Consider the following 16,884-nt stretch of genomic DNA (forward strand, 5'->3'; position numbering starts at 1 on the left):
TTTCCCCTTTCTTAATAATAAGTAAATTAAGGAGATCCTGGGGCTGGGCAGAACAGGGGGTAGATGAAGCATGGGAGCTGGCATCGGAAGGGACCGCTGCCACGGTGGGCGGACAAGATGTGGGCGAGGTCAGTAGGGAAAGGCAGAGCCTGAGGATTGGTCACTTCACCGTTGGTCAGGTTTGGCACTGGCAGCAGAATGGCATCACGGAGATATCCACGGGGTGGGCACCAGCGATGAGAATTGTGATTCTGACGTCGCTGGTTCTGGCGCAGATGGTGAGGTGGGGACGGAGGAGAATCAGCCCAACGGCAAAAGATGGCACCTGAAGGTTGGTGACTTCAGGGGTGGTTGGCTCTGAGTGGCGAGGCAGGCCTCATTGATGGTGAATTGGCTCGGGGATGATTGACTCTCTTTAAGTGAAACCTTCCTGTACTTTTTGTTATTCTTAAACTATTCAGAATGCCGCTGAGTCTTGGGGACAGTGGAAAAGCTTTGCACTGTATTTTCACCATTTCCACCACCTCCAGCGCGATAAAATCACCAGACACATGTTCACCTCTCGTCCAGCTCCTGCAGGGATTCTTCCTTCTGGGACAATCTGGTCTACTCTTCCTTTCACTCCCAATGCCACCATCCCCCACAGCCCCACAACACCTTCTCCCACAAACACATTTACCTCCTCCCTCCTCAGTACCCAAAGGCCCAAACATACCTTTGAGGTGAAGCTTTGATTGACCTGCACTTACCCCAATCTAGTCTACCGCATTCTACAGTGTACATGGAGGAAGTGAAGTGGAGACTAGGTGATCACTTCACAGACCAACTACGTTCTGCCTGCAAAATAGGACCTGAGCTTCCAGTTGCCTGCCACTCTCACCCACCACCCTGTTCCCTGGCCAACATCTCTGTCTCAGGTTTGCTGCAGTGTTCCAGCAAGGCTCAGTGCGTGCTGGAAGAACAGCACTTCATTCTCCATTCGGGGACCCTGCAGCCCTCTGGACTCAATATTGAGTTCAATAATTTGACGGCCTGTGCTCTCCCATGCCCTAGCCCCCTACCATACACAAAAGGTCTCGTTATCATATAGTCTGCTGTTCCACATGACCTATTGCTTGACACTAGCAGTCTTCATTAACAGCTGTTCTCCCTCCAAGGTCATTACCAGCTCCTTTATCTGACCAATTTTTTTTTGCTCAGAAAAAAGTATGAAAGGCATTGTATCAAAGGAAGGCATGTGGATTCAGGCCATAGATCAGATATGTTCACGATTAATGATAGAACAGGCTTGAGGGGCAGAATGGTCTCCTCCTGTTCCTCATTCCATTGAGACTAGCCTTTCTCTCTTTGGAGTCTATCCCCAATCTATCATTTATTCTTTAACCCCCTTGCCCCACCCTATTTTCTGCATATAAACTGACATTTCCCCAGTTACTATCAGTACTGAGGAAGGGTTACTGGACCCAAGGCATTAACTCTGATTTCTCTGGACGCATGTTGCTAGACCTGTTGAGCTTTTCCAGCAATTTCCAGTGTACAACATCCACAGTTCTCTTGTTTTCTGTTTCCTCTGACTTTGTAGATAAATCATTATGAAAGAAAATGAAACTGAGGCTTCGACGACCATGACTAGTCTCAATGGAATGAGGAACAGGAGGAGACCATTCTGCCCCTCAAGCCTGTTCTATCATTAATCGTGAACATATCTGATCTATGGCCTGAATCCACATGCCTTCCTTTGATACAATGCCTTTCATACTTTTTTCTGAGCAAAAAAAATATTTACATCTACCTGAGATGTAAAATTAACAACTAACCCTGTATCCTTTGGCATTTATAGAAGAGAGTTCCAAACCTCTCTCTTCCTCTGTGTGTCAAAGTGCTTCCTAACATCTCTTCTGAACACTCTGGGCCCTCATTCTCAGACTCTGCTCCGTCTCGTTTGAGAATTTCCAAACAGTGGGAATCTTTATCTCTCCCAGCTTTTCCTGTCAATATCTTGAATATTTTGATCTGACCACCCCTCGACCTTCTAAGTTCTAGAGAAAGCAGACATAATTTGTATAATCTCCCCTCTTTGACATCTCAGTATCATTCTTGGAAACCTTCATTACATTCCCTCCTATACCAATCTATGCCCACATCTCCTCACAGCCTCCAAATGGGTCTAACCAGGGTTTTGTATAACTGTAGCATAATTTCCACATCCTTGTACTCTAGTTCTCCAGATATAAGGGCCAGATTTCCAGGAACTTCCTTGATTATTTTCTGACATTGTATTGATCCATGCACTTGAATGACCAAATCTCTTTGAACGTTCACTGTATTTAAATTCTTATCATCGAGAAAGTACTCTGATCCATCCTTTCTCAGTTGGAGTACTTCTGAACGAGAATGGTCCCAGGGATTAAAGGTTTTACATGTGAGGAATATTTGAGAACTGTGGATCTGGAATTTAGAAAAATGGGGTGGAGGGAATGTAATTGAAACTCGCAAGATACTGAATGACCTGGACAGAGTGGATATTATGAAAATGTTTCCCTTGGCAAGAGAGACGAGGACGTGAGGGCACAGCCTTAGAGTAAAGGGGGATAAGGAGAACCATCTCCAGCCAGAGAGTGGGGAATCGATGGAATTCTTTGTTACAGAGGGCTGTGGAGGGTAGGTCGGTTAGTACACTTAAGACAGAGACAGATAGGTCCTTGGTTGCCAAGGGGATTAAATGTTATGGGGAGAAAGCAGGAGAATGGTGTTGTAAAACCTATCAGCCATGAGCGAATGACAGATCAGACTCAATGGGCCGAATGGCTTAATTTCTGCTTGTTATGCCCTTATGGGTTCTGCTGAAAGTGCTGCGTTCATAGAAGGCCCAACCTGTTTTGAGAGATCTTTGTTCTGTCAGTTTGAGGCATTGCATCAGGTTGAGTTTCGGCATGGGCTGGGAGTTTGAATTCACTTAAACTATATTATTGGTTGAAATCAGCATTGGGGCAATCGCAGATAATGCACTTTATTCAAATAGACTCATGCTGATTTTAAACAAAGCTATCACCTCCTGGAAAGCTATGGAGAAGGAAAGCAGATTAGGATAATTGCAACAATAAATGTTTCAAGTCCAGCGAAGCAGGCGTTTGGTATGCTTTCATTCATTGGTCAGAGTATTGAGTACAGGAGTTGGGAGGTCATGTTGTGGCTGTACGGGGCATTGGTTAGGCCACTGTTGGAATACTGCGTGCAATTCTGGTCTCCTTTCTATTGGAATAGTGTTGTGAAACTTGAAAGAGTTCAGAAAAGATTTGCAAGAACGTTGCCAGGGTTGGAGGATTTCAGTTGCAGGGAGAGGTTGTACAGGGCTGGGGCTGTTTTCCCTGGTGGGTTGGAGACTGGGGTGGGGGGGAATGACATTATAGATGCTTATAAAATCATGAGGGGCATGGATAGAATAAATAGGCAAAGTATTTCCCCTGGGGTCGGGGAGTCCAGAACTCGAGGGCATAGGTTTAGGGTGAGAGGGGAAAGATATAATAGAGACCTTGGGGCAACGTTTTCACACGGAGGGTGTGAGGTATATAGACTGAGCTGCCAGAGGAGGTTGGAGGCTGGTACGATTGCAACATTTAAAAGTCATCTGCCTGGGCATTTGAATAGGAAGGGTTTGGAAGGGTATGGACTGGCTGCTGGCAGGTGGGTCCAGATTAGGTCGGATATCTGGTTGGCATGGACGAGTTGTTCCGAAAGCTCTGTTTCCGTGCTGGACATCTCTATGACTCTATGACATTGTATTATCACAGAAAAGAATGTGCGGTGTGCAGATGGGTCTGATGTGTGCGAGTCTGTCTGAGGCAGAGAGTACAGTTAATAATGAGATTGATGAAAGAATACAATATCTGATATATGCTAAAACATTAACACACCATGAACAATCCAAAACACCATAGCATACAGGAGCAAATGAGGCCACTCAGCCCCCATCAAGACCTACTCTGTCATTTGATCATGTCTGAAATGTCCCTCAGCCCCATTCTCCTCCCTGTCTCCATAACAATCGAGCCCCCTGACCAACCAAGTCTGTTACTGGGGCTGGAGGTTTCAGTTCTAATGAGAGATGGAATAGGCTGGGATGTTTTTTCCCTCAATCATCAGAGGCTGAGGGGTGACCTTATAGATCACCTTTTAAATCATGAAGGTCATGGATAAGACAAACAGACAAGGTCTTTTCCTCAGGGGGGAGGTTTCAAACCTAGAGGGCGTAGGTTTAAGGTGAGAGGGGAAAGATCGAAAAGAGTCCTGAGGGGCAAACTTTTCGTACCGAATAGGGGCAACCAAATAGTTTTTTTGGTTGTGTTTTGGCTGCTTGTTTGAGTTGTTTCTGTGGAATCGGCAGATTGTGTTTATTGGGTACCCGTTTTTCTTGAAAGCGTTGTATAGATGTTTTGCTTCTGCTGTTTGTAGTTCTTGGGTCCTGCAGTGTGATGTACCTCGTTGAAATAATGCCTTGATGCAGCTTGGTTTGTGGGTGTTGGGATGATTGCTACTGGAGTTAAGTATTTGGTCTGTGTTTGCTTTTTTTCCCCTTAGATGCTGGTTTGAAGCTCTCCATTATATGTATGTTCAACAGTCAGGTCTAGGAATGGGAGTCTGTTGTTGCTCTCCTCCTCTATTGTGAGTTTCATGCCCGTCAGGGTATGGTTGACAGTGTTGCATGTTTCCTTTATTTTGTTCCGTTTCGTGATGACAAAGGTGTCACCCACGTCGTGGACCCAAAATTTGGGGGTTGGATGGATGGGAGGGCAGCTTCTTCAAGTCTCTGCATTATTTTTTTCCACTGTGGGCCCTGATATTGGTGTTGACTTGTTTGTACATCTTGTTATTGAATGTGAAATGGGTGGTGAGGCACGGGTTCACGAGCTTGAGGATGTTATCTTTGCTGATGAAGTTGGTACTGTCTGGAGTTTGTAGCCCTGGTTATCCGAGCAGTGAGGCCAGTATTTCTTTGGCCAGGTCGATGTTAATTGATGTAAAAAAAAGGCTGTAACATCAAAGGAGACCATTATTTCATCTTCTTCTATCTTGGTGTCTTGGGGTTCATGAAATCTTGGGTGGAGTGAACGGAGTTGTGTGAATCTTCAATTAGGTGTTTTAATTTCTGGTAGAATTCCTTGGCTAGTCTGTATGCTGGTGTACCAAGTAGGGAGACTATTGGTCGCCAGGTTTGTGTAATTTTGGTTCTCCGTAGAACCATGGAAGCGTAATTTCATATTTTGGAAGTCTGCCCTGTCTAATTCTCCAGATTTTTAAAATCCTCTGAGAAAGGAGGAGATTCTGTTTAGTCATTGTGGGGTCAGGTCTACTACCACCTGAAAATGGGTATTTGTATCCAGTGAACTGGGCACTGGCACTTAGGTTTAGATGGAAAATGACTATTCTGCCCATTGAGTTTGTGCCGGCCAAAAACAACCACTGAACTGTTATAATCCATTTCCCAACCCTTGGCCCATATGGAGAAAGTGAGGGCTGCAGATGCTGGAGATCAGAGTCGTGAGTGTGGGTGCTGGAAAAGCACAGCAGGTCAGACAGCATCAAGGAGCAGGGGAATCGACATTCCTGATAAAAGCCCTTCATCAGGAATTGTTTATGACGTACGGTGAAATGTTGCATGTGTTTGGGTGCGGGATGATATTCGAGGAACAACAAATGCAGGAAGAAATACAAACGCAGGAGTCCTTATTGTCCCTAAATCCCAAACTTGGTTTGATCCCTGATGATCTCTTCCATTGCTCCGATCCCCAGAATGGATTGGATCACAGGTGAAGGCTCTGATCACTCACTGTAGGGGGCGTTATGAGTGGTATGGGTTGAATCAGGTCACTGTGAAATCGATGTAGTCAGAAATGTACAGCCTTTATAAAGACCGTAAACCATGATTCGCCAACGGTTATGAGACCAGGAGTTGATCAAATATTCTAGATATGCAAGAGGTCTGCATAATCAATGTAAAAACAAACATTAAGCAATAAAAACATAATTCAGAAGGTGTACACATCACTGCTATGGTTTACTTACAGCATAAATCACTTAAATAATAATACATCTTTGCCTTAAGTAAAAGCTCAAAGCAAAATACTGCACAGCGAAAACTGCTGGTCTGACTCTTGTCAACGACTTGTTTTCAGCTCTGCATCAAGAATATCCCTTTCTATGTGACATTTGAACCTGTAAAAATAATCAACAATGTACCGTGGTTCTGTGTGATTAAGTTATTGTACTGAACCTGCTTGGAAAGGATTTGACTTGTTTAATGCAGTTTTACCCCCATTGCGCCCATTTGCTTAATTCTGTTTTTCAACGCTCTGAGTTTATTCCTGATGAAGGGCTTTTGCCCGAAACGTCAATTTCGCTGCTCGTTGGATGCTGCCTGAACTGCTGTGCTCTTCCAGCACCACTAATCCAGTATCCGATGTATTTTAGTGGCCAGTGGTGTCCCTAATGGGCTGAAGGATCAGAACAAAGACAGAATCAAAATGGCCCGGAAGTGGAGAGCAGAAGGAGGTCGATGATTATACTTTTCTCTTTATCCGGCAACTTTACGCTCCAGTAGTTCGTATTCGTTCTCTTCTTCATACATTATTACATTGCAGGAACAAATCCCAACTCCTACAGTGGTTCTGTACACAGCTTCCTGCATGCTGGACTTATGCTGGTGGGGTAAAGTTGCTGCACAAACACATAATTTATACAGTGACCCAGTCCAAGTTCAGAGACCATTTCAAAAGCATGTTGAAATATCCATCCGCATTATTGACACTCTTAGTTACTAAAGGAACAACCCAGAGAAACCCCAATTTTACCAGCAAAGGGAAACTTAGATTGATCTTATATCTCCTTCATGTCTCTATATTGAATTAAGACGAGAAGGGCTTAGGATCCCTGGATACGCCCAGGGATTGTCAGGGAGGGTTAGAGGGCAGCCCTCTCCTTTAGGCCAGTAACTACTCCTGATTGAGAAGGGAGTAGTCACATGATGAAGAATAGTGGGTAAGAGCTTGAGAATTGAACATGCAAGGTCTGGAGCTAAAGAACTGATGGAGTGATGCAGGAAAAAGTTGGTCTAATGGTGACCTTTTAACCATCGTTATAAAAGCCATCCAGTTCACTGATGTTGTCCAAGGAAGGAGCTCTCCCATCTTTCTCCAATCAGGACCACCCAGAACTCCAGGGGGGCATCAATGTGCTTGACTCTCTGAGCAGATGGGGAGGCCAACTACTGCCGAGTCAACCCAGGACCTTCGCATCCCTTAAAGGTTTTTGTTTTAAAGGAGAGAGCATGAAGAGACCAGGATGTGATCCTGAATGATTGGGGATGAGTAAATGCAGTGGGATGGGGTGTCATACTGCGGAAAGGACAGAGATATTGGTAACTTCTGGTTCTTCCGAAGGACCGTGGAGTGTTACCGGGTTCCCGTGTTCCCGCAGGGATTTGTCAGTCAAAGAAACCCAAACCAGTCCCTTCCCTAATCGTGGAATCATACAGTACAGAGGAGGCCCTTTGGCCCATCGAGCGTGTACCACTGAACATTCACTGTGCCCATACTAGTCCCATTACCCAGCAATTGGACCATCAGCACCCCCTATTGGACATTACTCAAAGGTCCTCCCCCAACAATGGATTAAACGTAGACAGATCGCATGATAGAGACTAAAATGCAATTATAAATGGTTTTCTTCATCAATTGTATTTAAATTCTATGGTGGGATGTGTGTGGGTTTGAGGTCTCTCTATAACTGACCCAGCGCTCTTAACACTGAGTCACCATCCCCGATCCCTTTGGTGTATCGGACATAAGGGAAGTTGAGGGGGGGGGGGGGGGGGGGGGGGGTGGGTGGGAGGGGGGCGGGGGCGGGAAGGAGAGGGTCATGGTATCCTAGGAAGGATAACGTTTGGAAAAGATATATTACATCCTCCATTCTCTATCCATTTGATTCTAATTCTTTACATCGTCAAAGCCGGAAATAAAGTTTTCCAACAAAGTGACAATGCGGCAGACACTGGCATCCTTCCTGTGTGAAATCGTGATAGTCCTTCGCAGCAGGATCATGAACCCATCTCTATAAAGGAGACACTTCCTGGAATTGCTCCCTCTCTCTCCTTCACTCCCTAAAAATCTGTAAATACCCACTTTGGGATATTGACGGATTCCTGAATGATCCCTGGACACCCACCCCCCGCTTCCTGCCTCCTGAATTGATATATAAAGGGATCACACAACATTTCAAAATAGAAACCCACCTTCTCCCCTCCACCCCTGACATTCTGGTATCTCACCTCCAACCTCCCCTCAGTTTCTATTAAGCAAACACTGCTGCCCCTAGCATCATAGGCCATGTTCCAGTCACTCAAATCATGTTCCAGGACCAATAACCTTCTGAGTGATATTAAAATTTGCAGCATATCTGTCTGCAGTGAAGGTAAATTATCCCTAGTCTCCCTCCTCAAGCCCAACCTCAGTCTTTGACGTGCACCATCCTGCTTAAACAGCCAATCAGATCATACATCTGTTCACCCATGTGTCCATTCAGAACCCCAATCCCTCATTCACTCGGGATCCAAATTGTGAATCGCCCGTTCCAACAGTCTGAACATAGGACTTAGGAACATAGGAGCACGAGGAGACCATTTGGCCCCTCGAATTTCTATTGCTATTCAATGAGATCATTGATGATCAGGGACCTACCTCCATACCCCTGCCCTTGGCCTATATCTCTTAATGCCTTTGTTTACCATGAAATTTATCTTTCTCAGGTTTAGAATTAACAACTGATGCAGCATCCACAGCCATTTGTGGATGTGCGTTCCAAAAGTCTACAGGTCGTTCTGCTGCAACGCGTGTTTCATCAGCACGAATTGGCAAAAAACACAATTGACGGATTGTGGAGGCTGTTTGACTAACACAAACTTTCTGCTGAGCGGGTAGAGATTTCCTATAGTGATCTTCTACAGTGCAATTTTCTACAGCGTGAGGTCACAGAGAAACGCAAGCTGTCACCTTACACAACAACGACCTGTACCATCCCTTGTGTGTGGGAACACTTCCTAACATCTGTCCTGAATGCACAGGTCCTAATTCTCTGGCTCTTCTACTGTTCTAGAATCCCCAGCCGGTGGGAATCATTTATCCTTACCTACTCAATCTTTTCCTGTTTATACTTAATTATTTGGATCAGATTGTCTTTTAACCTTCCAAATTGTAGAGAAAACATTCCTAATTTGCATAAGCTATCCACGTGACATAAGCCCTGAAGTCCAGGTAAAGTTCATGAAAACCTATGTTGCACTCCCTCCAATATATTTTTCCTGAGGTATGGTCACCCAAATATGCCATAATCTATGTGGAGTCTAACCAGGGTCCTGTATAACTGCAGAATGTCTTCTGCATTCTTGTACTGAAATCCTCTAGATATGATGGCCAGCATTGTATTAACATACTGGATTATTTTCTGTGCCTGTGTGGGGCATTTTCAAGATCTGTGCACCTGAAGCTTAAACCCTCTTTGTGCAGCCATTATATTTATTCTCCTACATGGAGAAAGTCGCTGATCTATCCTTCCTCAGTCCAAAAGGAATGAACTCACATTCTCTTCTATTGAACTCCATCTGTCATCGTTTTGCCCACTGACCTAGTTTAGTGGTTCAAGAAGATGGTTCACCACTGTCCTCCCAAAGACACATAAAAATTGGCAATAAATATCGCAAAGCCAGCTACAACCACATCACAGGGAACAATAAGTGGGAAAAAAGATTGCAGCCTGTGGAACGATTGTTGTCCCAATCCCACAAATGTCCCTCTAGAGTAGCCACTTCTTGATCTTTGGTTCTCTGCTCTTTCTCGTCTTATCTTTGCAACATCTATCATCACAAGTAAGTGGGGAAGATGAATCTCCAACTCTCTGTAGCTCCTCACTGTCACTTGTTGATCAGTCCTGCCCAATGTTTGCTATTGCAGAATTAGAAAGGGAGGAAAGATTGGATTTATTCAGTACAGTGCACAGGAATGTGTCAAGAGAATTTTGGTCAGACTATTTCCATTGTCATTGTTGAGGACATGGCTCACCGCTACCATCTAGTGGAAAGAAAGGGACAGACACTAAACGCTGTTTTCACCACAAACCATCAGATTCCCCCCAGTGTATTCAGTAAAGTGTCTGAAATGTATCTCCTTCTCCTCAGGCAAAACTGTGTCGTGTACCTGTGCAGCTGTGTGTCATACAGCATACATCACATCTGCATTCCTGAGGAGTTTTCCAGTGATCCAGTATGACTGTTCCAGTGATCCTCTGTATGTTTTCACAAGGAATTGATCCAAACTTTTGTGGCAGATTCAGTGTCCAATTATTTTCAATCCATTAGGGATTTAATATTGTCCAAGATTTTCTTTAATGTATTCATGACCCTCTGCATGGTTTTCAGGAAGATTGCAATCATTTATAGCACTTTGCATTTTGTTCTAACCTCTCATGATCCTTTGAAGACCCCGCAATGTTTGTAACAACCATAGCATTAGATAATGTCGTGTTCACGTTTCAAATACATTAAAAAGACCAGAACCATTCTTTATTTTTAAACCCATTATAAAAGTTTCCACACTCATGTTCCAACGATGATTATGATAACTTTGAACAAAGAATGATCATCTATTTTAAAGCTTTATAATGCCTCATGATTCCACATAAACCTTATTTAATTTATCAATAGAACCCTTTCAAATTGTTTATAAGCAATATAAAATACGTTATACCATTTATAACAATTGTTAATCATTTATAGGACTTCCCAACCCTTTATTGTCTTTTGCTTAAGTTACGAAATAGAACCAGGATGAGCTCATTTGTGAGATGGGGGGGAATTTCTTCTCTCAGAGGATTGAGAGTCTTTGGAACACCTTGTCACAGAGAGCTGTGGGGTTTACCACATTACCCATAGTCCAAATGAAGGGAGGAGCAGGCTGGAGGGACAATCAGCCTACCCCCATTCTTATTTCTTGTTGTCTTATGGAGCCTGGTTGATTCTTTTATGGAAGCCCTACAATGTGGAAACAGGTCTTTCGGCCCAACAAGTCCACACCGACTCTGCAAATATTATCCCACCGAGACCCATTCCTTTGTCAAGTTGTGCACTTGATTAATAATCTCGCAATTATTCAAAGAATATATCATTTTATGTAATCCTTTATATTAATTTGAATTATTTTAGTTCAATACAAACCTTCATAACCATTAATACTTCACGACAACACACAACCCTTTATAACAAGTCAAATTCGTCTGGAGCAATTTACTGCACATTATAATCTTACCATTCTTGGAAAATTCCTGTGACATTGTTTACAATCCCAGTCATCATTTATCATAATATATTGGTTTTGTTTTAAAATTCTGTCACAGGATGAGGGAATCACTGGCTAGGCCAGCATTTATTGCTCATCCCCAAATGCCCAGAGGGCAGATTAGAGTCAACCACACAGAGTCATAGAGATGTACAACAGGGAAACAGACCCTTCGGTCCAACACGTCCATGCTGACCCAGATATCCTAAACTAATTTTGTCCTATTTGCCAGCACTTAACCCATGCTTTATTACAACATATAATCATTTATCACACACCATTGCATTGCAGCATAATTTATATGCATTTATGACACTTTAATTAAAGTGTTATAAATGCATATAACACTTTAATCATATATCATTCAAAACTCGTTTTCTCTACTCTAGATTTTTTAAAATCAGTGGTTTTAATCGTCTTTATGATTTCTAAAATGTTCCTACTGACTTAGAACCCATTAAGATCCCCAATGACGCTTTCTGAGTTATCACCATTTAAAACTCTGTCAAAACATTCTCACGTTTTCCCAGAGCTATGCCCTCAATTCTCATTAACACTTACTGTTGGGAAAATCCTGGATAGTTCACTTCTCCTCCAGTGTCTGGGATCTTGTCAATCGTTTGGAACCTCTGCCCATGCCATATGGGAGCGTGTACTGCAGCACAGGGAGATGACGTGGATTTGTTTTGTTGGAATGGAGATCCAGTTGGATCTACCAACTGTCACACATAACTAGCTCATTAAAATCAGTCCAGGGAAGGCTGTGCTGTTTGGTCAATGGGTTCCCATGGGAATTGAGGCAGAATTCAGAGGCCCCTTGATCATTTTTCAGTGAAAAATGTGCAAAGCATGCGCAGACCCCACTATCAACACAGCCCAGGGTCTTGTCTGTAATTCTAGAGGGGTTGGTTAGCTTGGTTGGTTGGATGTCTGGTTTGCAATATACAGTAATACCACCAGTGTAGGTTCAATCCCTGCACTGACAGAGGTCACCATGTCAGTAGGAGTACTACAGCACAGGGAGATGACGTGGATTTGTTTTGTTGGAATGACCCCTCACTTGAAACATGGTGCCCCTCAGGTTAAACCACCATTAATTGTCTCTCTCTCTCTCTCTCTCTTTCTAAAAAGTAGGATTACAGCAACGTCACTGTTATATACAGCTTCTTGCACACACCCGAGTAAAATACACAAAGTGAACACCGTTGTCACTCAGAGTAAATCGTTGTTTCCCTTCAAAGCTTGCTTTCTTGCACCCCAGAACTGTGAAAGCTCAGTGAAAGCTTTGGAATTTCCTGCTCGTTTTCAGCAATTTATAACATCTGGTACTCCAAGCGTAACCCATAGATCCATAAACATGTTACATCACAGATGGGTTTGATCCGGCCCATCTGAGGCACTCAGATGCCCTTTCTAATCCCACCTTCCTGTCCCATCACCACCCCACTCCAGCACCTACAGACAATGCCTAAGCAGGGATTGTGCTCTCACTGCCTTCACCCTGACATCTCGGGCAGTGCTCATTCCATTTGAGAACCTTCCGGCGTTACCTCATTGGGAACCTGTCGAGTTCGGATCCAGGTATTATTTAAAGGAGTTTACGGTCTCTTCCTTGACAACCAATTCCACAGTGAATTCCAGATGCCAACCGCACTCTGTGGGAACAAATGCTTTTCCTCCTGTGCTGTCTAATCCTCTGTTACTCAGCTTGAATCAATGCGCCCCTGAGGTTCCTCCAGCCCTCTATCACAGTTTTATAGACAGCAATCATGTTGCCCTTCAGCCTCCTCTGTTCAAAGGAACACCACCCCAATCTCTCCCGATAGTTCCAATTCTCCAACTTTGATAATGTTCTGGGTAATCTCCCCTACACCCTCCCCACAGCAATGTGGTGACCAGGACTGTGCACAATACTCTAGTTGTGGCCTCATCAGTGTCTTATACAGTTCGATCATTATATAACTACTTTTGCATTCCATACCTCTGCCTTCTTTACAACCTTATCGACCTGTACTGCTGCCTTTAGGGACCTGAGTACTTGCACACCAAGATTTTGCCCTTCCTTTACCACTCTCAGTGTATTACCGTTCATTGTGTGCTCCCTTTCATTGTTTAACCTCCCTATATGCATTACCGCACACTTATCAGAGTTAAAACCCATCATCCACATTCCTGCCCCTCCCGTACTTATATCATTGTTACACTTACAGCAGTCCACACTATCCACCAAGTTTTGTTTGTGAGGTTCTGTTTCCTTGCTCCCTTCCGATCAGAACACTCTCCCGCTGCTGAACTTTGGATCAGTTTGTTATCTCTCATCCTGATGCTGCGGTAAAACTCCCTGATCTGCAGATACTGATGGACAGGGACCAATACTGACCTCCCGAGACAAACTGCCCAGCTTTTCAGCTCCAGCACCTTCAGAAGGTGCAGGCAGAGTCTTAGCGGGCACTGTGTTCTCACTGCCTCCACCCCGATATCTTGGCCAGTGCCCATTCTGTTTGAGGAACCTCTGGCATTACCTCATCGGGAAACTGTTGAGCGGGAAATTTCCAGCTGGACCTCTCCTCAATTGTCCTCCCAACGTCGGGACACTCTCTGCAGCCCGGGTTGTGGGAAAGTAGGGATTTGTTTGTGACATTTTCTCCAGGTTTCCTTCAGTCTCCAGCACACTGTCACTGTCCTGGTCAAACATGCAGAAGGCTTGAACAGCATATAGTCTGCCCATGACAATGGAGGAACCCTCTCCTGCTCTGAAACCAAAGGCTAGCCCCTTCCCTCGATTCCTGCTAGCTCATGGAGAACCCCATGAAAAGGGTTCCCACTCGGTAGTTGGGGGAGGCAATGAGCATTGGTGTTAACCTGACCATGGGATGTGGTTGTCTCTCGATGGCCAATATCTAATGGCCCTTGACCTGACTGTCTTACCATGGCCATTTCAGAGGGCAGGTCAGGGCCTAGTGGCTCTGGAGTCACACATCCTTCAGACCAGGTGAGAACGGCAGGTTTCATTCCCTGAAGGTGAATCACACAATAGAATCACCGAACTATTAGGCAGCAGAAACAGGCTATTCAGCCCATCATACCTGCCCCGCTACTATCCCCTGGTGCCAATCTCCTGCTTTACCCAATATCCCTGTACACCACTCCTATCCAAGTGCCCATCCAGTCGCCCCTTGAATGCCTCAATAGACCCACTCACCACCACATTTCCAGGTACTGCATTCCACACTCTAACTCCTCGCTGATTGGAAACGTTTTTTTTCCCTCCCACTCCCCTTTCCTCATTTGCACATCATTTTAAACTGATCCCATATTGTCTTCTGTCAGCAAGAATAGCTTCCCCTAATCTACTCTGTCCATGCTAGTCGTCAATTTGAAACTTCCTCCCAAATCTCTCAGCATTCCTTTCTCATCCCTGGAAACCTTCCTGTCAATCCCCTCTGCCCTCTCTCCAATGTGTTCCCATCTTCCCTATAGTATGGAGCCCACAACTGTACCCAATACTCCAGCTGAGGTTTAATAAGGGTCCAGTATAACTTCAACACCACCTCCTTGCTCTTGTACTCTGTGCCCTGATGAATAAAGCTGAGGATATTGTACGTGTCAGTAACTACTCTCTCACCCCGTCCTGCCTCCTTCACTCAAATCTTTGGGTAAATAGATATGGAGCAGATGCTTCCTGCTGTGGGCATTTTAGGATGAGAGGTCACAGGCTCAGGAGAGGGGTTGGCAAATTTAAAATAGACTTGAGGCGAAATTGCATTTCCAAAAGGGTGGGCTTTGTGATGGATGCTGGGACAGTGAGTGTATTTAAGGAGGAGTGAGGCAGATTTTTAATTGAAGGGTTATGAAGAGAAGGCTGTGAAACAGGGGTGAGGAGCATTTCAGCCTTTATCAAATGGCAAAGCAGACTCAATGGGCTGAATGGCCTTATTCCACTCCTGCATCATATGAATTGATTCCATGTATTTATTACTGTCTGATTTTACCATTTGCCATTGGCAGGATTTGAACCTGGGTCAGCATCAACTGGGTCTCTGAATTCGCAATAACCCTCCTAACCTATCATTTGCTCACTTGCATCAACATGGTTCCTAAAATCTTTCTAACCTTACACTGAAGGGGCAGTCCTCAACAATACCATGCCATGCTGTGTAATTGTAATTGTAACATCCCTTTGAGCCATTAGAGACAGTAGCTCACCATTTCCTGTTTGTGTCTGGGTATACAGCACATCCCACACAACAATGTTCCGTGGGAAAGATATCCTTCCAGCAAATTTGCACATTTTGCAGCCTCAGTTCGCTAACTGAGAAGGAGAAACCAGTAAAACCTGTGAACGTCACATGCTGCTGCGAGTTGTTTACACACCTCAGAAACTGTGCTCCAGTACGACCTCCATGTTCATTCCCAAGTTCAACAAACCTTTTATTTAACTGGCATCATGGATTAGATGTGCCGGATGATCAAATATTCTGGATAATCAAGAAATCCCTCAATATTAGGAAAACACCAACACACTTCCTTAAAAAAAACACAGTACAGAATAGAACTATAACGCAGGGGGTAAGCACATCGCTGTTATACTTTAGTTTCACCATCAATGCTCCAACATCACAGTAGATCATGATTAGAGTAGATTACTTACAGTGTAGAAACAGGCCCTTCGGCCCAAGTGCACACCGACCCTCCAAAGCGCAACCCACCCAGACCCATTCCTTTACATTTACACATTCACCTAACACTACGGGCAATTTAGCGTGGCCAATTCTGCACATCTTTGGACTGTGGGAGGAAACCGGAGCACCCGGAGGAAACCCACGCAGACACGGGGAGAATGTGCAAACTCCACACAGTCAGTCGCCTGAGGCGGGAATTGAACCCAGGTCTCTGGCGCTGTGAGGCAGCAGTGCTAACTGCTGTGCCACCCACAAGATATTAAGGTATAGATTTTTTGCCAGTTTATCAGGAGTGCGGGTTGATGAACGATCTGGTTAAAAGTTAGTTAACTTATTCTGTTTTCACATGGTTTTCTCTCTGAGGTGGCTGCTTTAGTGAATTCCTCAGCTTAAGACGTAATCCTGGAGCTGCTGTGCTGTTAGGGAAGTGTTACAAAGAGGAGGTTGATACCCCAGCCCCCGACAATTCAAACCCATTCGCCCAAAGGGGAGTGCCTCACACTATTATCGCCTAAAAAGAGTGTGTGGAGGGTTGTAATCCATCTTTTTCAGAAACTTCTCATGTTTCAGGGAAAAGAAAATCCCTTAGTTACAATCCACAAGAAACAATTTATTTATCTACTTGTACAGTGAACATGATTAACAGACTGAACAATTCCCCTCTAACTATTAACTATCCGAAAGAATGCACGATTCTAATGGTATGCTGTTCCAATAAATACAAGTCCCACTTATATCCCAAATCAATACAATTTAGTTCTCAAAATTATCGCTAGTTTATGTGTCTCCCAGAATGTTCTGTCTCTTCTGCACTGATCTTT

Source organism: Chiloscyllium punctatum, chromosome 47 (genome assembly GCF_047496795.1).
Source record: "Chiloscyllium punctatum isolate Juve2018m chromosome 47, sChiPun1.3, whole genome shotgun sequence".
NCBI lineage: Eukaryota > Metazoa > Chordata > Chondrichthyes > Orectolobiformes > Hemiscylliidae > Chiloscyllium > Chiloscyllium punctatum.